The sequence below is a fragment of the Piliocolobus tephrosceles genome, chromosome 1, assembly GCF_002776525.5.
Source record: "Piliocolobus tephrosceles isolate RC106 chromosome 1, ASM277652v3, whole genome shotgun sequence".
Lineage (NCBI taxonomy): Eukaryota > Metazoa > Chordata > Mammalia > Primates > Cercopithecidae > Piliocolobus > Piliocolobus tephrosceles.
Window position 1 is genome coordinate 187550183 of NC_045434.1, and position 11725 is coordinate 187561907.

The 11725-nt window shown below is 43.6% G+C and overlaps 1 protein-coding gene across 2 annotated transcripts in view; it reads right to left on the minus strand.

Moving 5' to 3' along the window:
- ZMYM1 (zinc finger MYM-type containing 1) overlaps positions 1-8981 on the minus strand; it is a 38458-nt gene extending 29477 nt beyond the window's left edge. The window contains exon 1 of one of the 2 annotated variants that reach the window (XM_023232309.2): positions 8905-8981. The gene's annotated coding sequence lies outside the window, so the exon portion shown is untranslated. The remainder of the gene's footprint in view (positions 1-8904) is intronic. The other variant, XM_023232306.2, reaches the window with a different exon arrangement.
- Positions 8982-11725: the final 2744 nt, after the last annotated feature.

An 11725-nucleotide genomic window follows, 5' to 3' on the forward strand; every position in this document is an offset into this window, starting at 1 on the left:
AAAAAAAAAAAAAAAAAAAAAAAAAGAAAATGCAAGTTTCAAGAGTTATTTCCAGATACACATATAGATCTCCAGGGGATATCATCCAGATTCTTCCTGGAAAATTAGTAAATAGTATTTACATAACTCTGATGGTTCAAACTACTGTTAAAAAATGAATTTTGGGGCGGGCATTGTGGCTCACCTCTGTAATCCCAGCACTTTAGGAGCCCGAGGCAGGCAGATTATCTGAGGTCAGGAGTTCGAGACCAGCCCGGCCAACATGGTGAAACCCCATTTTTACTAAAAATACAAAAAATTAGTCAGGTGTGGTGGCACACACCTGTAGTTTCAGCTCTTGGGAGGCTGCGATAGGAGAATCTCTTGACCTGGGAGGCGGAGGCTGCAGTGAGCAGAGATCGTGCCACTGCACTCCAGCCTGGGTGCAACACAGCAAGACTCCATCTCAAAACAAACAAACAAACAAACAAACAAACAAACAAAAGGCCGGGTGTGGTGGCTCACGCCTGTAATCCCAGCACTTTGGGAAGCTGAGGTGGGTGGATCACAAGGTCAGGAGTTCAAGATCAGCCTGGCCAGGATGGTGAAACCCCATCTCTATTAAAAATACAAAAAAAATTAGCCGAGCGTGGTGGTGGGTACCTGTAATCCCAGGTACTCCGGAGGCTGAGGCAGACAATTTCTTAAACCTGGGAGGTGGAGGATGCAGTGAGCCGAGATCGGGCTACTGCACTCAAGCCTGGGCAACAGAGTGAAACTGCATCCCCGCCAAAAAAAAAAAAATTTTTTTTCAGTCGAAAAAAAAATTTGCATGAGATTTCAATAAAATATAAGGCAGTTACAATAATGAAAGGAAACTGCATGACGATGAGTAAGATGCAGACATATAATCTCAAAACTAATTTATATAGAGACTATTTTTTTACTGCTACAGATAAAGTTATAATCTTGATTGGAGAGAGATCTGAACAAATTTAGCAACAAACTTTCTGTTTTTTACAAATAATAGCCCAGACGGTAGTCCCAGCTACTCAGGAGGCTGAGGCAGGAGTATCACCTGAACCTGGAAGGCAGAGGTTGCGGTGAGATACGATTGCGCCACCGCACTCCAGCCTGTATGACAGAGTAAGATTCCATCTCAAAATAAATAAATAAAATAAACTAATAACTCAATATTGAAAATTTTGGGGAAAAACCTTAAAATTCTGTATGACTATAAATATAACTTGAAGAAATGCTTTTTTAAAAAGTCATATTATGGATGATAGTGATTTATATAATGAAATTCAAATCTTCTATATTTTCTGTGATAACAATTTATCATGAGTGACCCAAATACAATGTTTAAACATAATACACAAAATTGAATTCTGACATCATTGATAATTTGCTTACTTTCAGTCCTGAAAACCACAGCTTTACATGTATTTTTCTATTTGGTCATTACAAAGGTGTATTTGTCATGGTAGGAGGATGGAACTCATTTTATTCTGCGATGTGTTAGCTTAATTTATAACTTTTAAATATTTAGACAGAATATGTGGGCTTCTTCATAATCTTAGCAAGGACCCCACAAAGGCTAGGGGCCAGTGTGAACCTAGCACCCCAACCACAAGTACGTTTCAAAACTAGGCTGGGAATGAGGGGTGCAGAATACTGATTTAACAACAATTCCCTATTAGAGCTAGGTGGCTGGCATGTGCCACACCAAAGGCAGGAATGGGCAGGCCCAGGAGAGCCCTAGGAATGACTGTTCAAGGAAGGAGGCTATTGTCCCTCAAGCTGGAATGTAGTCAAGGAGGTGCTTTCAGGGTCAGCAAATGACAGCTGCAGCCAAAAGGAGATCTACAACAACCACAGGAGAAAACACCATCCTCCTCTTTGGGCCAGAGGGAAAGAGAGACAGATGTCAAGGCAAAGAATCAGCTGCACCTTAATCTCCTCACTTTACTTGTCCCCATACTGCTTTCCTTCCTGCAAGTCATTTCTGCCTAATCAGATCCTATGAGTTTGTAAACCAACTGAACTCCAGATTTTATCAGACTAGCAAGAATTAAAAATAATATGGGGGCTGGGTGCAGTGGCACACACCTGTAATCCCAGCAATTTGAGAGGCCGAGACAGGTGGATCATGAGGTCAGGAGATCGAGACCATCCTGGCTAACACGGTGAAACCCCATCTCTACTAAAATTACAAAAAATTAGCCGGGTGTGGTGGCAGGCGCCTGTAGTCCCAGGTACTCAGGAGGCTGAGGCAGGAGAAGGGTGTGAACCCTGGAGGCAGAGCTTGCAGTGAGCCAAGACCGCGCCACTGCACTCCAGCCTGGGCGACAGAGCGAGACTGTCTTAAAAAAAAAAAATGGGGCTGGGCATGGTGGCTCACACCTGTAATCCCAGCACTTTGGGAGGCCAATGTGGGTAAATCACCTGAGGTCAGGAGTTCAAGACCAGCATGACCAACATGGTGAAACCCCATCTTTACTAAAAATACAAAAATTAGCAGGGCATGGTAGCACACGCCTGTAATCTCAGCTACTAGGGAGGCTAAGGCAGGAGAATCACTTGAACCCGGGAGGCGGAGGTTGCAGTGAGCTGAGACTGTGCTAGCCTGGGACTCTGTCTGAAAAAAAAAAAAAAAAAGTTGGGCATGGCAGGAGGCACCTATAATCCCAGCTACTTGAGAGGCCAAGGCAGGAAAACTGCTTGAATCCAGGAGGCGGAGGTTGCAGTAAGCCGAGATCACGTCACTGCACTCCAGCCTGGGCGACAGAGCGAGACTCTGTCTCCAAAAAAACCCAAAACAAAACAAAACAAAAAATGGATAAATCCAGGCATAGTAGAGTAGCCTTTAGCATACTAAATCCTTTCACTAGAATCAATTACAAAATTTAACAGACTTTATTTACTGGTAAGGGGACTTTCCACGACAAAATAGTGGAAACCCAAGCAGAAAACAGCAGGAGACAGTTAGCAGTACTGGATTCTAAAGTAGCTGGAACTCAAGAGGCACAATCTGGGAGAGGAGGAAACCATAGAAAAACAATGTGCATACAAATCTCCCCTCCTCCAAGTCATTGGCTGACTCCTAAACTGCACATTTACAGAGTGAGACTTAAAAAACTTAACAGAACATAGCAGTTAAACGTCAAAGAGCTGGTAAGATTATAGCAGCTATGCTGAGTTGAGAGTTGAAATTTAAGACTAGCAGATAGAGGGGTTTTGGTAAAGACCTGGATTTCTGGTTGAGACTCAAGGAGGGCCTTGCTCCAAGAGTAATGGCCATGCCCCAAGAAGAAAAGAGACCACTTCCAAGAAGAAAGGACAAACTGAAATAGAACAGCCTTAACAAGGCCTATAATCAATAGGATCAATGTCATCTGCTACTACTATCCACCTGCCTAATGGCAACCTTAGCCTGCTTTGATTTGAAGGAAGTACATCCAGATCTAATAATGTTCATCCAAAATGTCCAGAATCTAATAATAATTTATGGACCAAGAGGAATTTTTAAAATCCCAAAACTGACTGGAAAAAAATGGCAACAGAAACAAACCCACAGGTGACTCAGATATTGTTCTTGTCAGGCAAGGACTTGGTTATGTTTGAGAAAATAGAGGAAAAGATGGAGAAGTTCTGCAGTGACCTGGAATCCATTTAAAAAAAAAAAGAGAGAGTTAAATGGAAAATCTAGACTTGGAAAACACAGTGAGAATATTAAGAATTCAACAGATGAGTATCAAATTAGTGAAGACAAACTAGAAGGTAGACTGACGCACAGAGATAAAAGGATGGAAAATTGAAATAATGTGCCATGTGGGATTCCTATTCAGTTCTAGAATAAAAATCTAGAATAATGTGCCATGTGGGATCTCTTATTCACATGAATAAGAGAATAATAGAAAGAATAAGAGAAAATAGACAATGCAAAAGAAGCAATATCTGAAAGAAAATACCAGGCAAAGTGTCTCACGCCTGTAATCCCAGGACTTTGGGAGGCCCAGGCAGGAGTTTGAGTCCAGGAGTTCGAGACCAGCCTGGGTGACATAGTGAGACCCTCATCTCTATAAATAAATTAGAAAAATTAGCTGGGCATGGTGGCGAATGCCTGTAGTACAGGCTATATGGGAGGTTGAGGCTGGGGGACCACTTGAGCCCAGGAAAGAGTTCCAGGTTATGGTGAGCTATGATCGCACCACTGCACACCAGCCTGGGTAACAGACTGAGACACTGTCTCGAAAAAAAAGTAACAAAAAATACCTACAATTTTTTGGGACAATTTCCCAAAACTGAAGAAAAACATCAAACCACACGAATTCAAGAAGTTCTGTGAATCACAAAAAAGACAAATATGAAGAAAAAAGCGAGTAGGCATATCAGAGTCACACTGGTGAAAACCAAAAAGAAAATCTTAAAAGCAGTAAGAAGGTTGGGTGTGGTGATTCACACTTGTAATTTGAACATGTTGGGAGGTAGAGGACAGAGGACTGCCTGAGCCCAGGAGTTTGAGGCCAGCCCCTGGCAGCATAGTGAGACCTCCCATCTCTAAAAACAATTTTAAAATTAGCTGGGTGTGATGGTGTGCATCTGGAGTCCCAGCTACTCGGGAGGCTGAGGTGGTAGGACTGCTTCAGCTGGGAGGGGGAGGCTACAGTGAGCTGTGATCATGCCACTGCACTCCAGCCTGGGGGACAGAGTGAGACCCTGTCTAAAAAAAAAAAAAAAAGAAAAGAAAAGAAAACAAAACAATGAAATCTCAGAAGCCAATGTAATATCTTTAAAGTGCTGGGGACAATCTACCTAAAATTCTATATTCAGTTCTATATTCTATATTGAAATATCTACCTAAAATTCTATATTCATTCTATATTCTATATTGAAATATCCTTCAAGATTAAGAGCAAAATAAAGACACTTTCAGATAAATGAAAACACTGTAGAAATGCTAAAGGTAATTCTTTTTTTTTTTTTTTGGAGACAAGAGTTTTACTCTTGTCGCCCAGGCTGGAGTGCAATGGCACAATCTCGGGTCACTGCAACCTCCACCTCCCGGGTTCAAGGGATTCTCCTGCCTCAGCCTCCTGAGTAGCTGGGATTATAGGCATGCATTACCACTTCTGGCTAATTTTTTGTGTTATTAGTAGAAAAGGGGTTTCACCATGTTGGCCAAGCTGGTCTGGAACCCCTGATCCCAGGTGATCCACCTGCCTCCCTTGGCCTTCCAAAGTGCTGCGATTACAGGTGTAAGCCACTATGCCTGGCCACTAAAGGAAATTCTTTAAGCTAAAGTAAAATAGTAGATGGGAATTTAGCATAAAAGTTGGAAAGGAGGCCAGGCATGGTGGCTCAAGCCTGTAATCCCAACACTCTGGGAGGCTGAGGCAGGCGGATCACTTGAGGTCAGAAGTTCGTGACCAGTCTGGCCAATGTGGTGAAACACCATCTCTACTAAAAATACAAAAATTAGCTGGGTATGATGGTGCACGCCTCTAATCCCATCTACTCGGAAGCTGAGGCAGGAGAACTGCATGAATCCAGGAGATGGAGGTTGCAGTGAGCCCAGATCACGCCATTGCACTCCAGCCTGGGTGACAGCGCAAGATTCCGTTTCAAAAAAAAAAAAAAAAGTTGGAAAGGAAGAAAACTTTTTATTTGTAGGCATGACTGCATATAGAAAACTCTAAGGAACCTCCCCCAACTGGGGAGGTAAAAGAAACTACTGGAATAAGTGAATTCAGCAGAATCATAGGATAATACAAGATCCACATTTTAGAATTTTTCATATCACTGATCTTCAACATTGTAGTAGAAGTTCTAGTCAGATCAATAAAGAAAAAATAAAAGACAAACTTTGAAAAGTAAGTAAAATTGTTATTATTCATGGATGACATGATTCTGTACAAAGAAAATTCAAAAGAATCTCCAAATTATTTTTTTATTTTTTTTTTTTTTTGAGACGGAGTCTCGCTCTGTCGCCCAGGCTGGAGTGCAGTGGCGCGATCTCGGCTCACTACAAGCTCCGCCTCCCGGGTTCACGCCATTCTCCTGCCTCAGCCTCCCGAGTAGCTGGGACTACAGGCGCCCGCCACCTCGCCCGGCTAGTTTTTTGTATTTTTAGTAGAGACGGGGTTTCACCGTGTAAACCAGGATGGTTTACACTGTAGACCAGGATGGTCTCGATCTCCTGACCTCGTGATCCACCCGTCTCGGCCTCCCAAAGTGCTGGGATTACAGGCTTGAGCCACCGCGCCCGGCCTGAATCTCCAAATTATTAAGCTTAGCAAGACATTTGAAAATCAATTTTGGCCAGGTACAGTGGCTCACACCTGTCATCCTAGCAATTTGGGAGGCAGAGGCGGGTGGATTACCTGAGGTCAGTAGTTCAAGGCCAGTATAACATGGTGAAACCCGTCTCTACTAAAAATACAAAAAAATTAGCTGGGCGTGGTGGTGGGCACCTGTAATCCCAGCCACTCAGGAGGCTGAAACAGGAGAATCACTTGAACGTGGGTGTCGGAGGCTGGGGTGAGCCATTGCGCCACTGCACTCCAGCCTGGGTGACAGCGCGCCACTCCGTCTCAAAAAAAAAAAAAAAAAAAAATCAATTTGATTTATTTGCACTAGAACAGAAAAATATAAAAATAACCATTTCTACAGCATCATAAATATCAAGTATATGAATAAATCTAATGAAAGCTATTAAAGAACTCTACAGTGAAAACAAAACATTGCTGAGTGAAATTAAGGAAGATCTAAATAAATGCTCATTGATGGAAAGAGTCAATATTAAGTTAATTTTTCTCCTAATTAAGCTGTAGAAGAAAATCCCAGCAGGGGTTTTTGTGGAATTTGCAAGGTAATTCTAATGTATATATAATGTGCATACAGAGCCTAGAATAACCAAGACAATCTCAAAACAAAACAAAACAAAAAAAAGTTGGAAGGGCTTATAAAGCTATAGTAAATTAAGATAGTGTGGTATGGACACAAGCAAACACAAAACAGAGTCCAGAAGCAGATATACTCCTCTTATTTCTTTGCATTATACTACTTCTTTATACATTACACTTTGCTAAGATTTATTTTATTTGGCCAGGCACGGTGGCTCCTGTCTGTAATCCCAGCACTTTGAGAGGCCGAGGCAGGTGGATCACCTGAGGTCAGGAGTTCTAGACCAGCCTGGCCAGCATGGTGAAACCCTGTCTCTACTAAACCAAAATTAGCCAAGTGTGGTGTAATCCCAGCTACTTGGGAGGCTGAGACAGGAGAATCACTTGAACTCAGGAGGTGGAGATTGCAGTTAGCTGAGATCGTGTTACTGCACTCCAGCCTGAGCGACAAGAGTGAAACTGTCTCCAAAAAAAAAAAAAGAGAAAATTATCTTATTCAAATGAGTTCTGCAAGGTCTTTTACTAGCCTGATGGGAAGCCTGGAGGCAGCAAGCTATATGCTTTTCAAACCAAACTAAAATGTCCATGGTTAATTCTGCAGGCAATGGGGAGCCATCATTTCCGAAGTGCCTTGGTACGGGGTTACATTGATGAGCAGGATGTCCCAACCAGTAAGTATATACAAGGTACTGAGAAGAAATGAGAAAAGAAGACGGTCAGTCTTCTGGGAGGTGAAATTTGAGCTGGGTTTTAAAGTGTCTACTACCAACCAATAATGGGGGATATTCCTGGTATAGAGACAGCATGTACAGAACCACAAATAGTCGGGCACAGTGGCTTAAGCCTGTAATCCCAGCCCTTTGAGAGGCCGAAGCGGGTGGTTTGCTTCAATTCGAGAGTTCGAGACAGCCTAGGCAACATGGAGAAAACCTGTCTCTACAAAAAATATAAAAATTAGCTGGGCGTAGTGGGGAACACCTGTTGTCCTAGCTACTCTGGAGCCTCAAGTGGGAGGATCGCTTGAGCCGGGAAAGCTGAGGCTGCTTGTGAGCCGTGATCTTGTCACTGCACTCAGCCTGGGCCAAAGAGCGAGACCCTGTCTCCAAAAAAAAAAAAAAGGCACAAATACATGGGAACTAGAAGGAGCGGGACTATTGTTGCAGATAAAGTACAAATGCAAGAGTGCCAGTAGAAGCAACTGGAAAGCTGGAAAAGTAGACATGGGTCATGGGTCATGTCAGGAAGGTCCCTGATACCAAATACCTTAAAATTAATCTTGTAAATTAGCAGCGTTCAAAATGTGCTTTTGGGGTTCAGCAAACATTTTTTTTTTTTTTTTTTTTTCGCGAGACGGGGTCTCGCTCTGTCGCCCAGACTGGAGTGCAGTGGCGCGATCTCGGCTAAATGCAACCTCTGCCTCCGGGTTCTAGCGATTTTCCTGACTCGGCCTCCTGAGTAGCTGAGATTACAGGCGTCGGCCACCAAGCCCAGCTAATTTTTGTATTTTTAGTAGAGACGGGGGTTTCGCCATGTTGACTAGGCTGTTCTCGAACTCCTGACCTCAAGTGATCCGCCCGCCTCGATCTCCCAAAGTGTCGGGATTACAGGCGTGAGGCACCGCGCCCGGCCAGGAGTCAAACTTTTGAAAAATCACTGCTTAATGAAGGAGAGCTACAGGTGTGATGAAGGCTTTTGAAACGGAGGCTGCGAAGGGAGACCAAAGTCTCAAGGCCCGGTTACGACACAGGAGCAGGAGGCGGCGAGAATCGCTGGAAGCGGGGAGCAGTAATCCCCCGAATCTGTGAGGGTAAGGTTAAAGGAGGCGACAAACACAATCCAGGTCAGGGCCTGGCCCGGAGTTCCCGACCCCCATCTGGCGGAATCTGCACTCAAAGTTCCGTCTCTAAAACCCCGACCCGACGCCTCATCCTCCCTCCGACCGACAGGAGAAACCCTGCCCCTTTCGAGTAAGGCGCAGGAGTAAAGACCGAAACCAGAGCCGCGTGAGGAGGCTTACTAATTTCTCTCAGAGACGCCCGCCGCGCAAAGCTTCTCAATCTCGAAGCGAAACGGCCCCGCCGGCCACGCCCCTCTCCCGTCGTGCTCTGCGGCTGAGCATGCGCAGGGCCGCTGGCCCAGGGTGGTCCCAGCTCCCTGCTTTGGGAAGGGCGACCTTGGGATTGAAAACGTGGGAGAGAGGGAGGGGAAGAGTCCTTACGGCCCGCATAGGATTTTACCCTTGAAGTGGTCGCTGGCTGGCAGCCAAAGTGGGACCCTTGACTCAGAGCTCAGGCAGGGCAGTTAGATTTCCTGTATTTGAGAGATGGCTTTACCACTTATTAGCTGTGTGCTAGTAAGCGATTTGACAACTTCTATAAATATCAATTTCTTCGTCCTTGAAATGGGGATAATTGTAGTGGCTGCATCGTAGGTTTGTAAAGATTCGGCAGGCTTCTGCAGAAGCTGGACTCAAAAAAAAAAAAAAAAAAGGGCAATGTTAGTGAAGTGCCAGGTGCAGAGTAAATTTCCAGTAAAAGGAAATTATCCTCAGAGGTAGGGAGTTCAGACTTCTTTCATTAGTACATTAAAATTAAAATGACCCCAGGCTGGGCGTGGTGGGTCACGCCTATAATTCCAGCACTTTGGGAGGCCGTGTCGGGTGGACTGCTTGAGTTAAGGAGTTCAAGACCATCCTGACCAACATGGTGAAACCCCGTCTCTATTAAAAATACAGAAATTAGCAGGGCATGGTGGCGGGCGCCTGTAATCCCAGCTACTTGGGAGTCTGAGGCAGAAGAATCGCTTGAAGCCAGGAGGCAGAGGTTGCAGTGAGCTGAGATCCCACCACTGCACTTCAGCCTGAGCGACAGAGACTCTGCCTCAAAAAAAAAAAAAAAATTAAAATAACCTTAAACTGCGTGTCAAAAATAATGGTATATTTTAAATGTTTTTAACAATACTTTCAACATCTAAAAAAGTATAGGATCAACTAACTGTGCTATTCCTAAAGGCATAAGAGGATTCTAAAATATATATATATATAAAATTGAATGATGAACTTATTATAATCATATTTGACAATTACTTTTAAAGGAGATATTCTCAAAAATCTAAATTTGAGGCCCTTGTGAAGGTGAGGTCCAGACCAAAAGGGCCTTCTGATCCTTGCTGCTATGGTCCTTAAACATCCTTTGGCGTTAGCCTCAAATCTAATATAAACCCTTTGGTAATTTGAAATATTATATGAGTAACTGAAGTTAATTTCTCTAACATTTATTATTACCTTCTAATATTCATAATAATCTATTTAAACTGTTAGGATTAGAAGGGACCTTACTGAAATGATCTCTCCTCTAATACTCCCTTCTTACCAAAGGAAAAGCTGAAGGCAAGAGGATAAAGGTAATATGCCCCAAGTTACACAGCAACTCAGTGACTGGGATTAGATTGGAACCCAGAAATCAGTCCTGGTTCAGTGGGCATCCAAAGGCAAGTGATGTCATTGTAACTGCCCAGTGGGCTCACCTTGCCTGCTACCTAAACAGAACCCATTTATCAAGACGGGAATTGCAATAAAGAGTAATTCACGTAGAGTCAGCTGTGTGGGAGACTGGAGTTTTATTATTATTGAAATCAGTCTCCTCCAACATTTGGGATCAAGAGTTTTTAAGAACAATTGGTGGGTAGGGGGAAGCCAGTGAGCCAGGAGTGCTGATTGGCTAGATAGGAGATGAAATAATGGGAAATTGAAGCTGTCCTCTTGCGCTTTGCGCTTAGTTCCCTGATGGGGGCCACAAGATCAGATGAGCCTGTTTATCAATCTGGGTAGTACCAGCTGATCCATCAAGTGCAGGGTCTGCAAAATATCTCAAGCACTGATCTTAGGAGCAGTTTAGGGAGGGTCAGAATCTTGGCCTCCAGCTGCATGACTCCTAAACCATAATTTCTAATCTTGTGGCTAATTTGTTAGTCCTACAAAGGCAGTCTAGTCCCCAGGCAAGAAGGAGATTTGTTTTGGGAAAGGGCTATTATTGTCTTTGTTTTAAACTATAAACTAAATTCCTCCCAAAGTTAGTTCAGCCTATGCCCAGGAAGGAACAAGGACAGTTTAAAGGTTAGAAGCAAGATGGAGTCCTTTAGGTTAGATCTCTTTCATGGTCTCAGTCATAATTTTGCAAAGGTGGTTTCATCATCACTACTAACTTCCTTGGGAGTTGAAAAAATGATAGGATTCATGATATCACCAAAAATTGTAAGGATGTGTGATAATTTTGAGATGTGATATTCCAACTCCCCCTCAGATAGAGCTGAAAATTTGTCTCAATATTTCAAGCAGTAGATGTAGGTCACAAGTTACATGTGTCTTTCTTGCCCTGAAGTCTCAATAGTTTATACTGGCTGAAAGATTAAGTCCTAAAGAATAGGAGGAGAGCTCTGGGAGATAGGAAGCTTGATTCATTTTTTTTCTTTTGTTTTTGTTTTTTTTTTTTGAGATGGAGTTTTGCTCTTGTGGCCCTGGGTGGAGTGCAATGGCATGATCTTGGTGGTTCACTGCAACCTCTACCTCCTGGGTTCAAGCAAATCTCCTGCCTCCACCTCCCAAGTAGCTGCCACTACAGGTGTGTGCCACCACCCCCAGCTAATTTTGTATTTTTAGTAGAGATGGGGTTTCACCATGTTGGCCAGGCCGGTCTTGAACTCCTGACCTCAAGCGATCTGCCTGCCTCGGCCTCCCAGTGTGCTGTAATTACAGGTGTGAGCCACCGTGCCTGGCTGATTCATTTGTTTTCTTTCTTTCTTTCTTTTTTTGTGATGGAGTTTCGCTCTTGTTACCAGGC